This window comes from Centruroides sculpturatus, unplaced genomic scaffold (genome assembly GCF_000671375.1).
Source record: "Centruroides sculpturatus isolate CEXI.00-Female unplaced genomic scaffold, Cexi_2.0 scaffold1008, whole genome shotgun sequence".
In the NCBI taxonomy this organism is placed as follows: Eukaryota; Metazoa; Arthropoda; class Arachnida; order Scorpiones; family Buthidae; genus Centruroides; species Centruroides sculpturatus.
This window is the reverse complement of record NW_019385260.1, coordinates 153,885-171,099: the sequence shown is the minus strand read 5'-3', so window position 1 is coordinate 171,099 and position 17,215 is coordinate 153,885. Positions and strand designations below refer to the sequence as shown.

Genomic DNA, 17,215 nt, shown 5'->3' with positions numbered 1-17,215 from the left:
AAATGCCAGAGGATCCTCCAACGCTATATATTGATAACGCAAGTGCCATAAAGCTAGCAAAGTATCCGGAATTTCATCAACGGTCCAAACATGTCGAGATTCGACACTTTTATGTACGTGAAAGATTTTTAAATGGTGAACTCAAATTGGAGCGCATCGATGGAAAGAATCAATTAGCCGATCTGTTGACGAAGCCGCTTGAACGCTGTATACGAAGCCGCTTAAATTTCGTTATAATTAGAAATTGGCCATTATATCCTATTTGAAAACCGAAACATCAATTATAATGAAAATGTAAATGAAATAAAATGTAACAACGAGAGTTGCGTAACTTTCCCGGCTGTTATGAGTTTTTGTTATTAAAAAAAAAAACATATTGTTAAGCGAAAGTGTGTGTGGCGCCATCTGTTATCAGATTTTGTTATAAAAAATTATTATATTTTTAATTACTCTAAAAATGGCAAAAAGCTTAATTTTTAGGGTAGCTTAATTACTCAAATAAGTGTTACACTAAGCTTCTGTGTTATTGGTATATGTGTCAACATCTAGAAACTTCCTAACAATGTAACGTGTGTTCAGTATTGCAACTTTCTGTAGTGCCATGTGTCTACTTTTATTAAGGTTTAATGTTTCTAGCCTTCTATAGTGTACGTGGCGTAACACCAGTAGAAGAGAGGACAACAGGCACAATAAATAATCTATCCCGCTGCCTTATTTATTGGGCGAGTGGAGTGTATTTGTTGATTTTTTCAGCGTGTGCATTTTTAATGCTTGGAACAGAAATATTTATTATATAAGTAACCTTACTGCATTTATCAAAGAAAGTGATGATGTCAGGTCTAGTGTGACAAATTGTTTCAACTGTGATTATGGCTCTGCATAGTGTCATTTTCTAATACTGCCTGTGGAGTATGTTTGTAGTATGGTACCTGGGTGTTTAATCTCGAGAAAGAAATTAGATAGACGAAAATCGAGACCAGATGTGGAAAGCATAGGGCAGGAGGCCCAGATTAACTATACGCGAACTTCCGGTTTAGAACGGGAGTAACGTTACTTCGATTCAAATTCCCCCCCCCCCGAACAGAGTTAGATAGATGACCGACACGACTCTATTGCTAATAAGAAAAGTATGACGTAGAGGAAAAGGTGGTATTATGGAACACTGCGGGTATTATGGAACCACCCCATTTCGAACTGGTAATAAAGGCGAACTGTAGCGGAATGTGGCTGAACTGAACTAGGCAGACATCCATAGCAGGGGAAAACCCGTTTTACTTCAGTTAAACGGTTGTCCGTATTTAATCAGCAAATTTGTTTTTTTCAAAATTCACAAGTTTTGAATGCTAAGTGAATTTAATTATTTTTAAAATATAAATCGTGTAGTTGTAGGTTCACTGGTGCATGTATTCCGTTCCAGAGACTTAGGGGTACATATTAATCTGTGTGATGTTCACGTTTTTTAAATTTTGGTCTCGACAGACATAAGTTAATTCGAGATGGCGATGCGTGAAATACGGACCCCTTTGGTGCTTTTACAGTAATATGGAACTCAACTCCTCCGAACTCTCTCTTTGCAATCAGACATTCGTCCGGAGCAATTTGGGAAAAAGACACTAGGTAGAAAGTCTGAAAATATCGAAAAAGAGCTGCTGGAATATATATTGTTGATGGAGGTCATATTTTTCTATTATAAAAGCATTTTTGCGATAAAATACATTGGAGTAAATAATTTTGTAATTATTTAACATTTTTTGTCCTTTCCTATTTGTTTTTGGCTACATTAAAGCATTTTTTTGAAAATATACAGTAAGGTTCCATATTACCACCCGATTTTCTCTAAGCCTACTTTCGGACTTTTTGTACAAAAGCCTTCAAAAACCATACTTATAATTACACTAGCGAAAAATCCAATTAGGAACATTTAGTTTACTAGTTACCAGTACTTTTCGCACAAAAAATGTGGGTGTAGTTATGATACCTTGTTTACAATTCACTAAAATGTAATTGGGGTTCCATAATACCACCTTCTCCTCTACAGGAGTAAGACCACCACTAAAAGAATTGAGAACATTATGAGGAAAAATTGTAGCCCAGCATTGTGACGATGTCACAATAAATAATCGCTGGTTAGAATTAGTTTGGTTTATTTGGTTATGGTAATTCGACTTGTGAGCGATCTGCCGAAGGGGGTTCATTCCGGGAAGACTTGTGGGAAGCTAGAACCTATTTAGGTGTTACCAACGCGAAGAAAACCCAGGAAACTCCACGTGGCCAGTCTGTTGGCCATGCACGAACTCACGACCGACTACCGGTGTTCGGTGTTTTTATCCAATCGGTTACTGGAGGGTACTTATTGGACTGCAATTTGAAAGAATTGTATACCTATAAATTTCCACTGCAGTCCGTCCGTCTCTGTGCTTCCTGAATCTCGAGAACACAGTTAGATGAAAGTGCAGACCAGATATGGAAATCGTAAGAGAAAGAGGACCAGATTAACTATATACGAACTTCCGATTTGTACCTCACATGACGTTACTTCAACTCAAAAATTTTCTTCCTGAGTTAGGTACTGTACTGTACATAACCGGCGCGACTCTATTTCTAACAGTGATGCGGAATCGGTTAAAAAAAAAGACAAGTGTAAATAATAAAAATGAATTTATTACCAAAAGTTGGGTACAAACATGTTTACTTTTCGACATAATCACCGTGAAGATTGACGCATTTGTCATATCTGTGAACGAGATTTTCCATCCCCTTGTCATAGAATGTTGCCGCAATGACTTGACGCTCTTCAAAAAAACGTTAGGGCCCATCTCATTAGTCTCGAACTTCTATCCTCTTAGCAATTTTTCCCGTTCAGGAAAGAGATGGAAGTCGCTCGGCGCTAAATCAGGGCTATACGCTGGGTGTTTAAAGGTGGTGAAGACTTCCACTCAGCAGCTTATAACTTTTTAACGTGTGAAAACTTCCACCTTTTTCCTGAACTGAAAATGTGGCTAGCAGGGCAGAAGTTTGAGACTAATGAACAAATGACGATCTTCAAAACAACGTTATTAAGGCCATCTCAATTCACTGGCAGCAACATTCTACGACAAGGGGATGGAAAAGCTCGTTCACAGATATGACAAATACCTCAATCTTCACGGTGATTATGTCGAAAAGTAAACATATTTGTACCTAACTTTTGGTAATAAATTCATTTTGTTATTTACACTTGTCTTTGTCTTATGGACCATCGGAACTTGAAAAAATACCGCTCTCGTAGTTAGTATTTTTAATAGTTAGGTTACATTAATATTTATTTGTATAAAAAATTAATTTTTAACAAATATTTAATACGAGGAGAAAGGGCGATAAAATTGTACATCTACATATATATTCGACAGCATTTTCACTCCAATTTCACCCTTTCAGAAGAGTTAGTCCAACTAACAACTGTGCAATCTGGCTACTTCAGCCCCTTGTTCAGAAAAGAAATATATGTACTCTGATCAATTAGTCTGGCTCATTCAGAAAAATAGAGTACTTATTTAGAGCAGGGATAATAAAGGAATGATTTTAAAATATTTAAATTCAATTGGGTCAAAATAATTTAACTACTAAGCACAAATACTACAAAGAACACTAAATATTTAAAATAAATTAAATTGATGCATTTTGTATATAAAATAAATGAATTATAATAAAATATAAAAACATTTTAAAAAATTAATAAATAAATTTTCTTTCATTTAAATAAAAAAAACTAAAGTAAATTTAAAATGCTAATGGCTTAATGGCGCGTGATAGCGTGTCTATTTTGCATTATATCCTTATTGCAGTAATTAAATAAAAATAATATATATTTTGAAAATTATAACTTTTTTGTAAGAATTATATTTAGTTAATTATTTTGTTAAATTTTTTTCAATAGATGGCGCTAAATGCAAAGCCAGCGATCGAATGTAGACAGAAATTAATCGATATATAGAAACGAAATCGATAATTTCGGATGAGATGTGCGACAGGATCTCAGTTAGAAATATTTGAACGTAACTGCCGAGTTTCGTAGCAATTAGTCGAACGGCCTAGGCGTGAATAGGAAACAAACAAACAAACATCCTCATTTATATATGGATTTACCAGCAGATGAGCCCGGCGTTGCCCTGGCAATAAACTACCACACCAATGATTAACACTATTAGATTATTTCGTACTTCTACCACTTCTATTATATTACATTATTGTATTTGATTCATAATTACAAAAGATATCTTACGTAAGGGTTTATCACACCAAGTATCTAACATACTGTATTTTAAAAATTCTTTATTCCTCTGCTGTACACAATTTAAAGAGTTTTTTAAAAATTGTAGACCAATAAATTCTCATTGTATCCGCCTGTCTTTCTGTCCTTCCTTAATATAGAAAAAGGAGTTAGACAGATAAAAGTCGAGACCAAATGTGAAAAGCCAAGGACAGGAGGCCCGGATTAAGTACATACGAACTTCCGGTTTAGAACGGAAGTAACGTTACTTCGACTCAAAATTTCCCCCCGAATGGGGTTAGATAAATGACCGACACGACTCTATTGCTAACAGGAAAAATATAATGTACAGGGGCAAGAAACTGCTATAAGAATTGAAAACATTGTGACAAAAAGTGGCAGCCCGACTTTGTGACGATGTCACAATAAATAATATCTCGTTAGAATTAGTTTGGTTTATTTGGTTACGGAAACGCAACATGCAAGCGATCTGCCGAGGGAGGGTGCATTCCGGGAAGACTTTTATGGAAAACTGGACCCTATTTAGGTGTTACTAACGCGAAGAAAACCTAAGAAATTGCACGTGGCCAGCCCGTCCGGGCGAGGCGTGAACCCACTACCAAACTCCCAGTGTTCAAGGTACGAAGACCGCTTGGCCACTGGTGGGCTGTCTCAGTAATGATATAGAGCGTATGTTTCGCGCTATATCATTGTCATAATTAAGTGAATATAATATAAATTTTTTAAAATTATATCTTTTTTTGTAAAATTATATTTAGTTTATTTTGTTAACTTATTTGCCAATAGATGGCGCTACGTGTAACTCAGAAAATCGAATATAAATAATAATTAATTGACTTATTGAAATGCAACATATATTTTGGGGTGGTAAATACGACATGATCAAAGTTAGACGTATTTGAACGTAATCGCCGAGTTTCGTAACAATTGATCGAACGGTCTAAGAGTGTATAGCGAACAAACAAACACCTTCATTTATATATACAGCAATTCCAATAGAACATAATGATTCGGTGTAACCGTGATTCCATTTCCAGAGGAGAGACTGGATTTTCCCAACTCTAATTCAGAGTTCGAACATTATATTAATATTTTGTCGAACAAAAATTTGATTAAAAAAAATCCGAACAAAATCCAATATTACACTGGATTAATTCTTCCTGGTGTACCCAAATTTGGCTGATTGCACAGACTTGGAGGTTAAGTGATGAAACGGAATGAGAGATCAAGTTCAAAAATATACACTTTATTAGTATTGGAAATACATTTCGGACTCATAGTCCCTCATCAGTCCAAACAGAAGTTAGAATATTTACATGAAATAACTATATATATCAAGCATTTCTACATCCCTGGAGGAAAGGAAGAAAATGGAAGAAGAGGTCGACAAACCTTGTCAGTGCAAACAGCAGAGACAAATTTGGGCTACATCAGGAATAAATATTACACATTATTTGCAATAATGTATAATATTGGATCCATTATAAATTCTCCTGGAACACCTTGTTTTTATTACATTCAAGTATTGAACCATTGTAAAAGAAAATCAGGTATACCCGAACAACGCAGTTTTGAAAGTAAAATGACATGGTCTATCGAATCGCAAGCTTTAGACACATCCAGCGACACACACTACCAATAATTTTGCTATTGTCTAGGTTTGTTCTTACATAAAATAATAGTCGATTAATAACGCATCAATTGATGGACGAATATTGTCAAGAACAAAGCAATTTTCATTAAATAAAACGAATAAAAATAATAAATAGGAACTTAGAGCACGATAAAAAGAAATCCGCAACGAGTTGAGTAACTTTTCCGGTAATGGTTAAAAATTGTGATTGCGCCATCTATGAAGAGATTTTATTTAAAAACTTTTTATATTACTAATTATAAAACGGCGAAAAGCTTAATTTTAAGAAATAGAGATAAATTTTATTTTTAAAAAATTGATCTTCATTAAGTCCACCACCACTCGAGATACGACACAATTTCCCCGCCTATCTCCCTAACCCCTCGACCTTTAACCAACAAAATTTTCTAGTATCAATCTCCCTAATACATAAACTTGTCTGTAAAATTTCAGAAATTTTCGACAAAAAGGACAGGAGTTATTAGTGTTTAAAGTGGATAAACTCGTATCACTCCACAAACACACACATCAGTAGGCAAAATTTAAGCTCTAAATTGGGACTTTATCAGAGTTGTAGAACATACCAATAAGAGTGAAAGGGACCATACCTCTACATGTGACCATTCGCCATAAAAGTCAAATACAATTTTATCACATTTTTCTAAATTTATCAAAATACACGTCTACGCGCACTACGTTAAGTTGTAAAGTAATAATAATAAAAAGACACAGACCTCATCCCGTGGATGTAATGGGCAGTTTTATCTCAGCGACAATTCGAACACTTAACTCTATGTTTTTCTTTCCTCCGAACTTATAATCAGAATCGAGTAACACCTCAATCGCACTACACAAAGACTAAACTAAAACTCGAAACGACATAAAATGTAACTAATACGAAAATTCGAATTGCAAATAATTCTTTATAACTCCTAGAAAAATACCAAAAATTTTCGTATTTTTTTAAACAGAAATGTAACCTTTTTTTACGAATTACGTAGAAATAACAAGGCAAAATTCCTAGCAAAGACAGACGAAACGGAATTTTCCGAAAAAAAAAACGTAAATAATACTAATTGGTAGTTAATAAGACTTTTCTCTCACACCTGTCGTGTAAATAAATATTATAGATATTTTATCAATATTAATGTATTGTGACCAAAATCAATTAAAAGGACTTATACTGATTTAACTCGTGGATGAAATCATTCAGAACGAATTAAAGAATAAACTTTTATTTGCACCTGTATATATTTTCTTATGTTTCGGACCTCTTCGTCACTCATTGATAGGTGTTTTATCATTTATGTTTTTTTATATCTTTGTATTTTAGAAATATAACAGATAAAACACCTGCGACGAGGGACGAGAAGGTCCGAAACACAAGAAAATACAGGCGCAAATAAAAGTTTATTCTTTTAATCAAGAGAGTGATTCAATCTATCTGATTTTATCCGAAAGTTAAATCAGACAATAGTCATAATAGACTAATATTGATAAAAGACTAAAAGCATTAATTAATAATTTATGGATTTTATTGAGAGAAGCTCTTCATAAGTCAGAAAGTGCTTTGTCTGTGATCGAAGTTTAAAGCTACCGCTCGACCATTGAACGTGATTTTTTTGAAAATATGTACACTTGACAAGGCCGATGTCGTGACGAAGTCGAAATTTTTTGATGTTCGATCTATCTACGAGCTGAGATATTCGAGATTAAAATTCGGCACGTAAAGTCTACGGGTCGATTAATAGTTGTATGCTGGTCGCCCGCTATAGGCCCTATGTCAATCGAGTGTCCGATTACTGAAAATTTATATTGATCTCTACGACAATCGTTTATTTTTATCTTTACGACGGGCTTTTAACACTCACGGTCTGCGGCCGCATACTTGCGTGTTTTAAACTGCTTTAGACAGAACGTTAGAAGCGTGTCACCGTGTTTTTATTTTCGTGTGAAAACTAAACAGAAATACTTACGCAGTGGAGCGAAAATTTTCGAACATTATCCGTAGATAACTGGAAATTCGAGATGTACAGTACGCGAATGTAATACAGTTTAATCACTGTAAAGCTTCTCATTGAAAGAAATGCAATTCCTTTCGTTCACTGTCGCGAAATATTACTTCAAATAAGCCTACAATGTTTACCTGTTTTTTTTTTTATACCGTCCAAAAAAAAAAAAAACAATTAAGCGAATGATCATAGATTAAGGACGGCGAGGAAAAATCGGTTTCCCAATTTTTAAATTTAACATAAAGAATATACTAGATGTACAATATAAAGAACTAGCAGACACAGCATTACATAGATACGGTTTTCGTAAACAGTGGCGTAACTACATAAAAGTGGACAACTGGCTTTCTATAATTTTTCGCCACACGGCTTAATACACATAAAGTTATAAAGTGATAAGTAATTCGTTCATTTAAAAAAAAAGGCCACATAAATCTTATTTCGAGCCTAATTGTAGCGAATACATCCATTGCAAAAGAATATTTCTCTTTCCTAGTTTCTGAATTTTCAACAGAAAGAAATTCCAAACCATTTAATCTCATAATACGCTTCTTGTCTAGCCTTGGTATATACTTGTGAGCACTATGTTGGCCTCTTTACTCCTAGACTTATATTACACTGGGCACAAGATCAGCCTTTTGGAAAAATAAACTGATTTTCTAAGGCTGATCTTTTACGGTTGGTATCTAAACTTTAAAATAAAACAATCAATTATTTTAAAGTTTTTTTTTATGTTTTACTTCTTTTTATTTGCCAATGTTTTCTATATTTTATCACGTTTTATCTTTACAATTTTACTTGTTTTACTCCTCAAGTACTAAACTAAAATTCTTTTCGGAATTGGACGTACAGTACTGTACATGCATTGTAAATTGAATATTCGGGATAAAATTATAACACCGACGTTAGTTGGATTTAGATTGATTTCGATTTAAAATATTCTAAGAAAAAAAAAATGCATTTTATTCTTTACTTAAAAAGTAACAAATGTTCGCATTATCGCTTTCGATTATCGGTTATTCTTAAACAAATCGATAATACACGTTCAAAATCAATCGCCAGTTTAAATGATTTAGAGACCAACAACGTCTATCAGTGAATATCTGATAAGAAAATAAAGTATTCGTTATCACAACAACATTGAAAGATAGGAAAGATCATAAAAGTGCAGGCAATACAATTACCAATAAATCCTATGGGTTCTACCGTCTTATTGTCATTTGTTTATATTTTTCTATTGGCGCTTGCCTAACAATATTTCCTTATAAATTTCTATAAAGAAAGAATAAAAAGAATTATAAATCAAAAAGACGTTTCTAAAAAATTTTTTGACGGGATCAAAAAACTATCTTCGAGATCTTTATTTAAAATAGTTCCTTAAGCGTGACCTCGATATAGGCTATAGACAACGTCGATTGGAGTTTCGAGATAAGCCGATACACACATTCTCATTTCTACTGGATGCTGTTATAGGTCTATATATATATATNAGTACTTTTTGCACAAAAAATGTGGGTGTAGTTATGATACCTTGTTTACAATTCACTAAAATGTAATTGGGGTTCCATAATACCACCTTCTCCTCTACAGGAGTAAGACCACCACTAAAAGAATTGAGAACATTATGAGGAAAAATTGTAGCCCAGCATTGTGACGATGTCACAATAAATAATCGCTGGTTAGAATTAGTTTGGTTTATTTGGTTATGGTAATTCGACTTGTGAGCGATCTGCCGAAGGGGGTTCATTCCGGGAAGACTTGTGGGAAGCTAGAACCTATTTAGGTGTTACCAACGCGAAGAAAACCCAGGAAACTCCACGTGGCCAGTCTGTTGGCCATGCACGAACTCACGACCGACTACCGGTGTTCGGTGTTTTTATCCAATCGGTTACTGGAGGGTACTTATTGGACTGCAATTTGAAAGAATTGTATACCTATAAATTTCCACTGCAGTCCGTCCGTCTCTGTGCTTCCTGAATCTCGAGAACACAGTTAGATGAAAGTGCAGACCAGATATGGAAATCGTAAGAGAAAGAGGACCAGATTAACTATATACGAACTTCCGATTTGTACCTCACATGACGTTACTTCAACTCAAAAATTTTCTTCCTGAGTTAGGTACTGTACTGTACATAACCGGCGCGACTCTATTTCTAACAGTGATGCGGAATCGGTTAAAAAAAAAGACAAGTGTAAATAATAAAAATGAATTTATTACCAAAAGTTGGGTACAAACATGTTTACTTTTCGACATAATCACCGTGAAGATTGACGCATTTGTCATATCTGTGAACGAGATTTTCCATCCCCTTGTCATAGAATGTTGCCGCAATGACTTGACGCTCTTCAAAAAAACGTTAGGGCCCATCTCATTAGTCTCGAACTTCTATCCTCTTAGCAATTTTTCCCGTTCAGGAAAGAGATGGAAGTCGCTCGGCGCTAAATCAGGGCTATACGCTGGGTGTTTAAAGGTGGTGAAGACTTCCACTCAGCAGCTTATAACTTTTTAACATGTGAAAACTTCCACCTTTTTCCTGAACTGAAAATGTGGCTAGCAGGGCAGAAGTTTGAGACTAATGAACAAATGACGATCTTCAAAACAACGTTATTAAGGCCATCTCAATTCACTGGCAGCAACATTCTACGACAAGGGGATGGAAAAGCTCGTTCACAGATATGACAAATACCTCAATCTTCACGGTGATTATGTCGAAAAGTAAACATATTTGTACCTAACTTTTGGTAATAAATTCATTTTGTTATTTACACTTGTCTTTGTCTTATGGACCATCGGAACTTGAAAAAATACCGCTCTCGTAGTTAGTATTTTTAATAGTTAGGTTACATTAATATTTATATACTCATTTCTATAAATAAACAANCTCCTCTACAGGAGTAAGACCACCACTAAAAGAATTGAGAACATTATGAGGAAAAATTGTAGCCCAGCATTGTGACGATGTCACAATAAATAATCGCTGGTTAGAATTAGTTTGGTTTATTTGGTTATGGTAATTCGACTTGTGAGCGATCTGCCGAAGGGGGTTCATTCCGGGAAGACTTGTGGGAAGCTAGAACCTATTTAGGTGTTACCAACGCGAAGAAAACCCAGGAAACTCCACGTGGCCAGTCTGTTGGCCATGCACGAACTCACGACCGACTACCGGTGTTCGGTGTTTTTATCCAATCGGTTACTGGAGGGTACTTATTGGACTGCAATTTGAAAGAATTGTATACCTATAAATTTCCACTGCAGTCCGTCCGTCTCTGTGCTTCCTGAATCTCGAGAACACAGTTAGATGAAAGTGCAGACCAGATATGGAAATCGTAAGAGAAAGAGGACCAGATTAACTATATACGAACTTCCGATTTGTACCTCACATGACGTTACTTCAACTCAAAAATTTTCTTCCTGAGTTAGGTACTGTACTGTACATAACCGGCGCGACTCTATTTCTAACAGTGATGCGGAATCGGTTAAAAAAAAAGACAAGTGTAAATAATAAAAATGAATTTATTACCAAAAGTTGGGTACAAACATGTTTACTTTTCGACATAATCACCGTGAAGATTGACGCATTTGTCATATCTGTGAACGAGATTTTCCATCCCCTTGTCATAGAATGTTGCCGCAATGACTTGACGCTCTTCAAAAAAACGTTAGGGCCCATCTCATTAGTCTCGAACTTCTATCCTCTTAGCAATTTTTCCCGTTCAGGAAAGAGATGGAAGTCGCTCGGCGCTAAATCAGGGCTATACGCTGGGTGTTTAAAGGTGGTGAAGACTTCCACTCAGCAGCTTATAACTTTTTAACGTGTGAAAACTTCCACCTTTTTCCTGAACTGAAAATGTGGCTAGCAGGGCAGAAGTTTGAGACTAATGAACAAATGACGATCTTCAAAACAACGTTATTAAGGCCATCTCAATTCACTGGCAGCAACATTCTACGACAAGGGGATGGAAAAGCTCGTTCACAGATATGACAAATACCTCAATCTTCACGGTGATTATGTCGAAAAGTAAACATATTTGTACCTAACTTTTGGTAATAAATTCATTTTGTTATTTACACTTGTCTTTGTCTTATGGACCATCGGAACTTGAAAAAATACCGCTCTCGTAGTTAGTATTTTTAATAGTTAGGTTACATTAATATTTATTTGTATAAAAAATTAATTTTTAACAAATATTTAATACGAGGAGAAAGGGCGATAAAATTGTACATCTACATATATATTCGACAGCATTTTCACTCCAATTTCACCCTTTCAGAAGAGTTAGTCCAACTAACAACTGTGCAATCTGGCTACTTCAGCCCCTTGTTCAGAAAAGAAATATATGTACTCTGATCAATTAGTCTGGCTCATTCAGAAAAATAGAGTACTTATTTAGAGCAGGGATAATAAAGGAATGATTTTAAAATATTTAAATTCAATTGGGTCAAAATAATTTAACTACTAAGCACAAATACTACAAAGAACACTAAATATTTAAAATAAATTAAATTGATGCATTTTGTATATAAAATAAATGAATTATAATAAAATATAAAAACATTTTAAAAAATTAATAAATAAATTTTCTTTCATTTAAATAAAAAAAACTAAAGTAAATTTAAAATGCTAATGGCTTAATGGCGCGTGATAGCGTGTCTATTTTGCATTATATCCTTATTGCAGTAATTAAATAAAAATAATATATATTTTGAAAATTATAACTTTTTTGTAAGAATTATATTTAGTTAATTATTTTGTTAAATTTTTTTTCAATAGATGGCGCTAAATGCAAAGCCAGCGATCGAATGTAGACAGAAATTAATCGATATATAGAAACGAAATCGATAATTTCGGATGAGATGTGCGACAGGATCTCAGTTAGAAATATTTGAACGTAACTGCCGAGTTTCGTAGCAATTAGTCGAACGGCCTAGGCGTGAATAGGAAACAAACAAACAAACATCCTCATTTATATATGGATTTACCAGCAGATGAGCCCGGCGTTGCCCTGGCAATAAACTACCACACCAATGATTAACACTATTAGATTATTTCGTACTTCTACCACTTCTATTATATTACATTATTGTATTTGATTCATAATTACAAAAGATATCTTACGTAAGGGTTTATCACACCAAGTATCTAACATACTGTATTTTAAAAATTCTTTATTCCTCTGCTGTACACAATTTAAAGAGTTTTTTAAAAATTGTAGACCAATAAATTCTCATTGTATCCGCCTGTCTTTCTGTCCTTCCTTAATATAGAAAAAGGAGTTAGACAGATAAAAGTCGAGACCAAATGTGAAAAGCCAAGGACAGGAGGCCCGGATTAAGTACATACGAACTTCCGGTTTAGAACGGAAGTAACGTTACTTCGACTCAAAATTTCCCCCCGAATGGGGTTAGATAAATGACCGACACGACTCTATTGCTAACAGGAAAAATATAATGTACAGGGGCAAGAAACTGCTATAAGAATTGAAAACATTGTGACAAAAAGTGGCAGCCCGACTTTGTGACGATGTCACAATAAATAATATCTCGTTAGAATTAGTTTGGTTTATTTGGTTACGGAAACGCAACATGCAAGCGATCTGCCGAGGGAGGGTGCATTCCGGGAAGACTTTTATGGAAAACTGGACCCTATTTAGGTGTTACTAACGCGAAGAAAACCTAAGAAATTGCACGTGGCCAGCCCGTCCGGGCGAGGCGTGAACCCACTACCAAACTCCCAGTGTTCAAGGTACGAAGACCGCTTGGCCACTGGTGGGCTGTCTCAGTATAGAGCGTATGTTTCGCGCTATATCATTGTCATAATTAAGTGAATATAATATAAATTTTTTAAAATTATATCTTTTTTTGTAAAATTATATTTAGTTTATTTTGTTAACTTATTTGCCAATAGATGGCGCTACGTGTAACTCAGAAAATCGAATATAAATAATAATTAATTGACTTATTGAAATGCAACATATATTTTGGGGTGGTAAATACGACATGATCAAAGTTAGACGTATTTGAACGTAATCGCCGAGTTTCGTAACAATTGATCGAACGGTCTAAGAGTGTATAGCGAACAAACAAACACCTTCATTTATATATACAGCAATTCCAATAGAACATAATGATTCGGTGTAACCGTGATTCCATTTCCAGAGGAGAGACTGGATTTTCCCAACTCTAATTCAGAGTTCGAACATTATATTAATATTTTGTCGAACAAAAATTTGATTAAAAAAAATCCGAACAAAATCCAATATTACACTGGATTAATTCTTCCTGGTGTACCCAAATTTGGCTGATTGCACAGACTTGGAGGTTAAGTGATGAAACGGAATGAGAGATCAAGTTCAAAAATATACACTTTATTAGTATTGGAAATACATTTCGGACTCATAGTCCCTCATCAGTCCAAACAGAAGTTAGAATATTTACATGAAATAACTATATATATCAAGCATTTCTACATCCCTGGAGGAAAGGAAGAAAATGGAAGAAGAGGTCGACAAACCTTGTCAGTGCAAACAGCAGAGACAAATTTGGGCTACATCAGGAATAAATATTACACATTATTTGCAATAATGTATAATATTGGATCCATTATAAATTCTCCTGGAACACCTTGTTTTTATTACATTCAAGTATTGAACCATTGTAAAAGAAAATCAGGTATACCCGAACAACGCAGTTTTGAAAGTAAAATGACATGGTCTATCGAATCGCAAGCTTTAGACACATCCAGCGACACACACTACCAATAATTTTGCTATTGTCTAGGTTTGTTCTTACATAAAATAATAGTCGATTAATAACGCATCAATTGATGGACGAATATTGTCAAGAACAAAGCAATTTTCATTAAATAAAACGAATAAAAATAATAAATAGGAACTTAGAGCACGATAAAAAGAAATCCGCAACGAGTTGAGTAACTTTTCCGGTAATGGTTAAAAATTGTGATTGCGCCATCTATGAAGAGATTTTATTTAAAAACTTTTTATATTACTAATTATAAAACGGCGAAAAGCTTAATTTTAAGAAATAGAGATAAATTTTATTTTTAAAAAATTGATCTTCATTAAGTCCACCACCACTCGAGATACGACACAATTTCCCCGCCTATCTCCCTAACCCCTCGACCTTTAACCAACAAAATTTTCTAGTATCAATCTCCCTAATACATAAACTTGTCTGTAAAATTTCAGAAATTTTCGACAAAAAGGACAGGAGTTATTAGTGTTTAAAGTGGATAAACTCGTATCACTCCACAAACACACACATCAGTAGGCAAAATTTAAGCTCTAAATTGGGACTTTATCAGAGTTGTAGAACATACCAATAAGAGTGAAAGGGACCATACCTCTACATGTGACCATTCGCCATAAAAGTCAAATACAATTTTATCACATTTTTCTAAATTTATCAAAATACACGTCTACGCGCACTACGTTAAGTTGTAAAGTAATAATAATAAAAAGACACAGACCTCATCCCGTGGATGTAATGGGCAGTTTTATCTCAGCGACAATTCGAACACTTAACTCTATGTTTTTCTTTCCTCCGAACTTATAATCAGAATCGAGTAACACCTCAATCGCACTACACAAAGACTAAACTAAAACTCGAAACGACATAAAATGTAACTAATACGAAAATTCGAATTGCAAATAATTCTTTATAACTCCTAGAAAAATACCAAAAATTTTCGTATTTTTTTAAACAGAAATGTAACCTTTTTTTACGAATTACGTAGAAATAACAAGGCAAAATTCCTAGCAAAGACAGACGAAACGGAATTTTCCGAAAAAAAAACGTAAATAATACTAATTGGTAGTTAATAAGACTTTTCTCTCACACCTGTCGTGTAAATAAATATTATAGATATTTTATCAATATTAATGTATTGTGACCAAAATCAATTAAAAGGACTTATACTGATTTAACTCGTGGATGAAATCATTCAGAACGAATTAAAGAATAAACTTTTATTTGCACCTGTATATATTTTCTTATGTTTCGGACCTCTTCGTCACTCATTGATAGGTGTTTTATCATTTATGTTTTTTATATCTTTGTATTTTAGAAATATAACAGATAAAACACCTGCGACGAGGGACGAGAAGGTCCGAAACACAAGAAAATACAGGCGCAAATAAAAGTTTATTCTTTTAATCAAGAGAGTGATTCAATCTATCTGATTTTATCCGAAAGTTAAATCAGACAATAGTCATAATAGACTAATATTGATAAAAGACTAAAAGCATTAATTAATAATTTATGGATTTTATTGAGAGAAGCTCTTCATAAGTCAGAAAGTGCTTTGTCTGTGATCGAAGTTTAAAGCTACCGCTCGACCATTGAACGTGATTTTTTTGAAAATATGTACACTTGACAAGGCCGATGTCGTGACGAAGTCGAAATTTTTTGATGTTCGATCTATCTACGAGCTGAGATATTCGAGATTAAAATTCGGCACGTAAAGTCTACGGGTCGATTAATAGTTGTATGCTGGTCGCCCGCTATAGGCCCTATGTCAATCGAGTGTCCGATTACTGAAAATTTATATTGATCTCTACGACAATCGTTTATTTTTATCTTTACGACGGGCTTTTAACACTCACGGTCTGCGGCCGCATACTTGCGTGTTTTAAACTGCTTTAGACAGAACGTTAGAAGCGTGTCACCGTGTTTTTATTTTCGTGTGAAAACTAAACAGAAATACTTACGCAGTGGAGCGAAAATTTTCGAACATTATCCGTAGATAACTGGAAATTCGAGATGTACAGTACGCGAATGTAATACAGTTTAATCACTGTAAAGCTTCTCATTGAAAGAAATGCAATTCCTTTCGTTCACTGTCGCGAAATATTACTTCAAATAAGCCTACAATGTTTACCTGTTTTTTTTTTTATACCGTCCAAAAAAAAAAAAAACAATTAAGCGAATGATCATAGATTAAGGACGGCGAGGAAAAATCGGTTTCCCAATTTTTAAATTTAACATAAAGAATATACTAGATGTACAATATAAAGAACTAGCAGACACAGCATTACATAGATACGGTTTTCGTAAACAGTGGCGTAACTACATAAAAGTGGACAACTGGCTTTCTATAATTTTTCGCCACACGGCTTAATACACATAAAGTTATAAAGTGATAAGTAATTCGTTCATTTAAAAAAAAAGGCCACATAAATCTTATTTCGAGCCTAATTGTAGCGAATACATCCATTGCAAAAGAATATTTCTCTTTCCTAGTTTCTGAATTTTCAACAGAAAGAAATTCCAAACCATTTAAT

At 34.3% G+C, this 17,215-nt stretch overlaps 1 protein-coding gene across 1 annotated transcript in view; it reads right to left on the bottom strand.

Moving 5' to 3' along the window:
• LOC111636827 (SEC14-like protein 2) overlaps positions 1-6,739 on the bottom strand; it is a 39,038-nt gene extending 32,299 nt beyond the window's left edge. The window contains exon 1 of the mRNA XM_023382171.1: positions 6,638-6,739. The gene's annotated coding sequence lies outside the window, so the exon portion shown is untranslated. The remainder of the gene's footprint in view (positions 1-6,637) is intronic.
• Between the last annotated feature and the right edge of the window lie 10,476 nt (positions 6,740-17,215).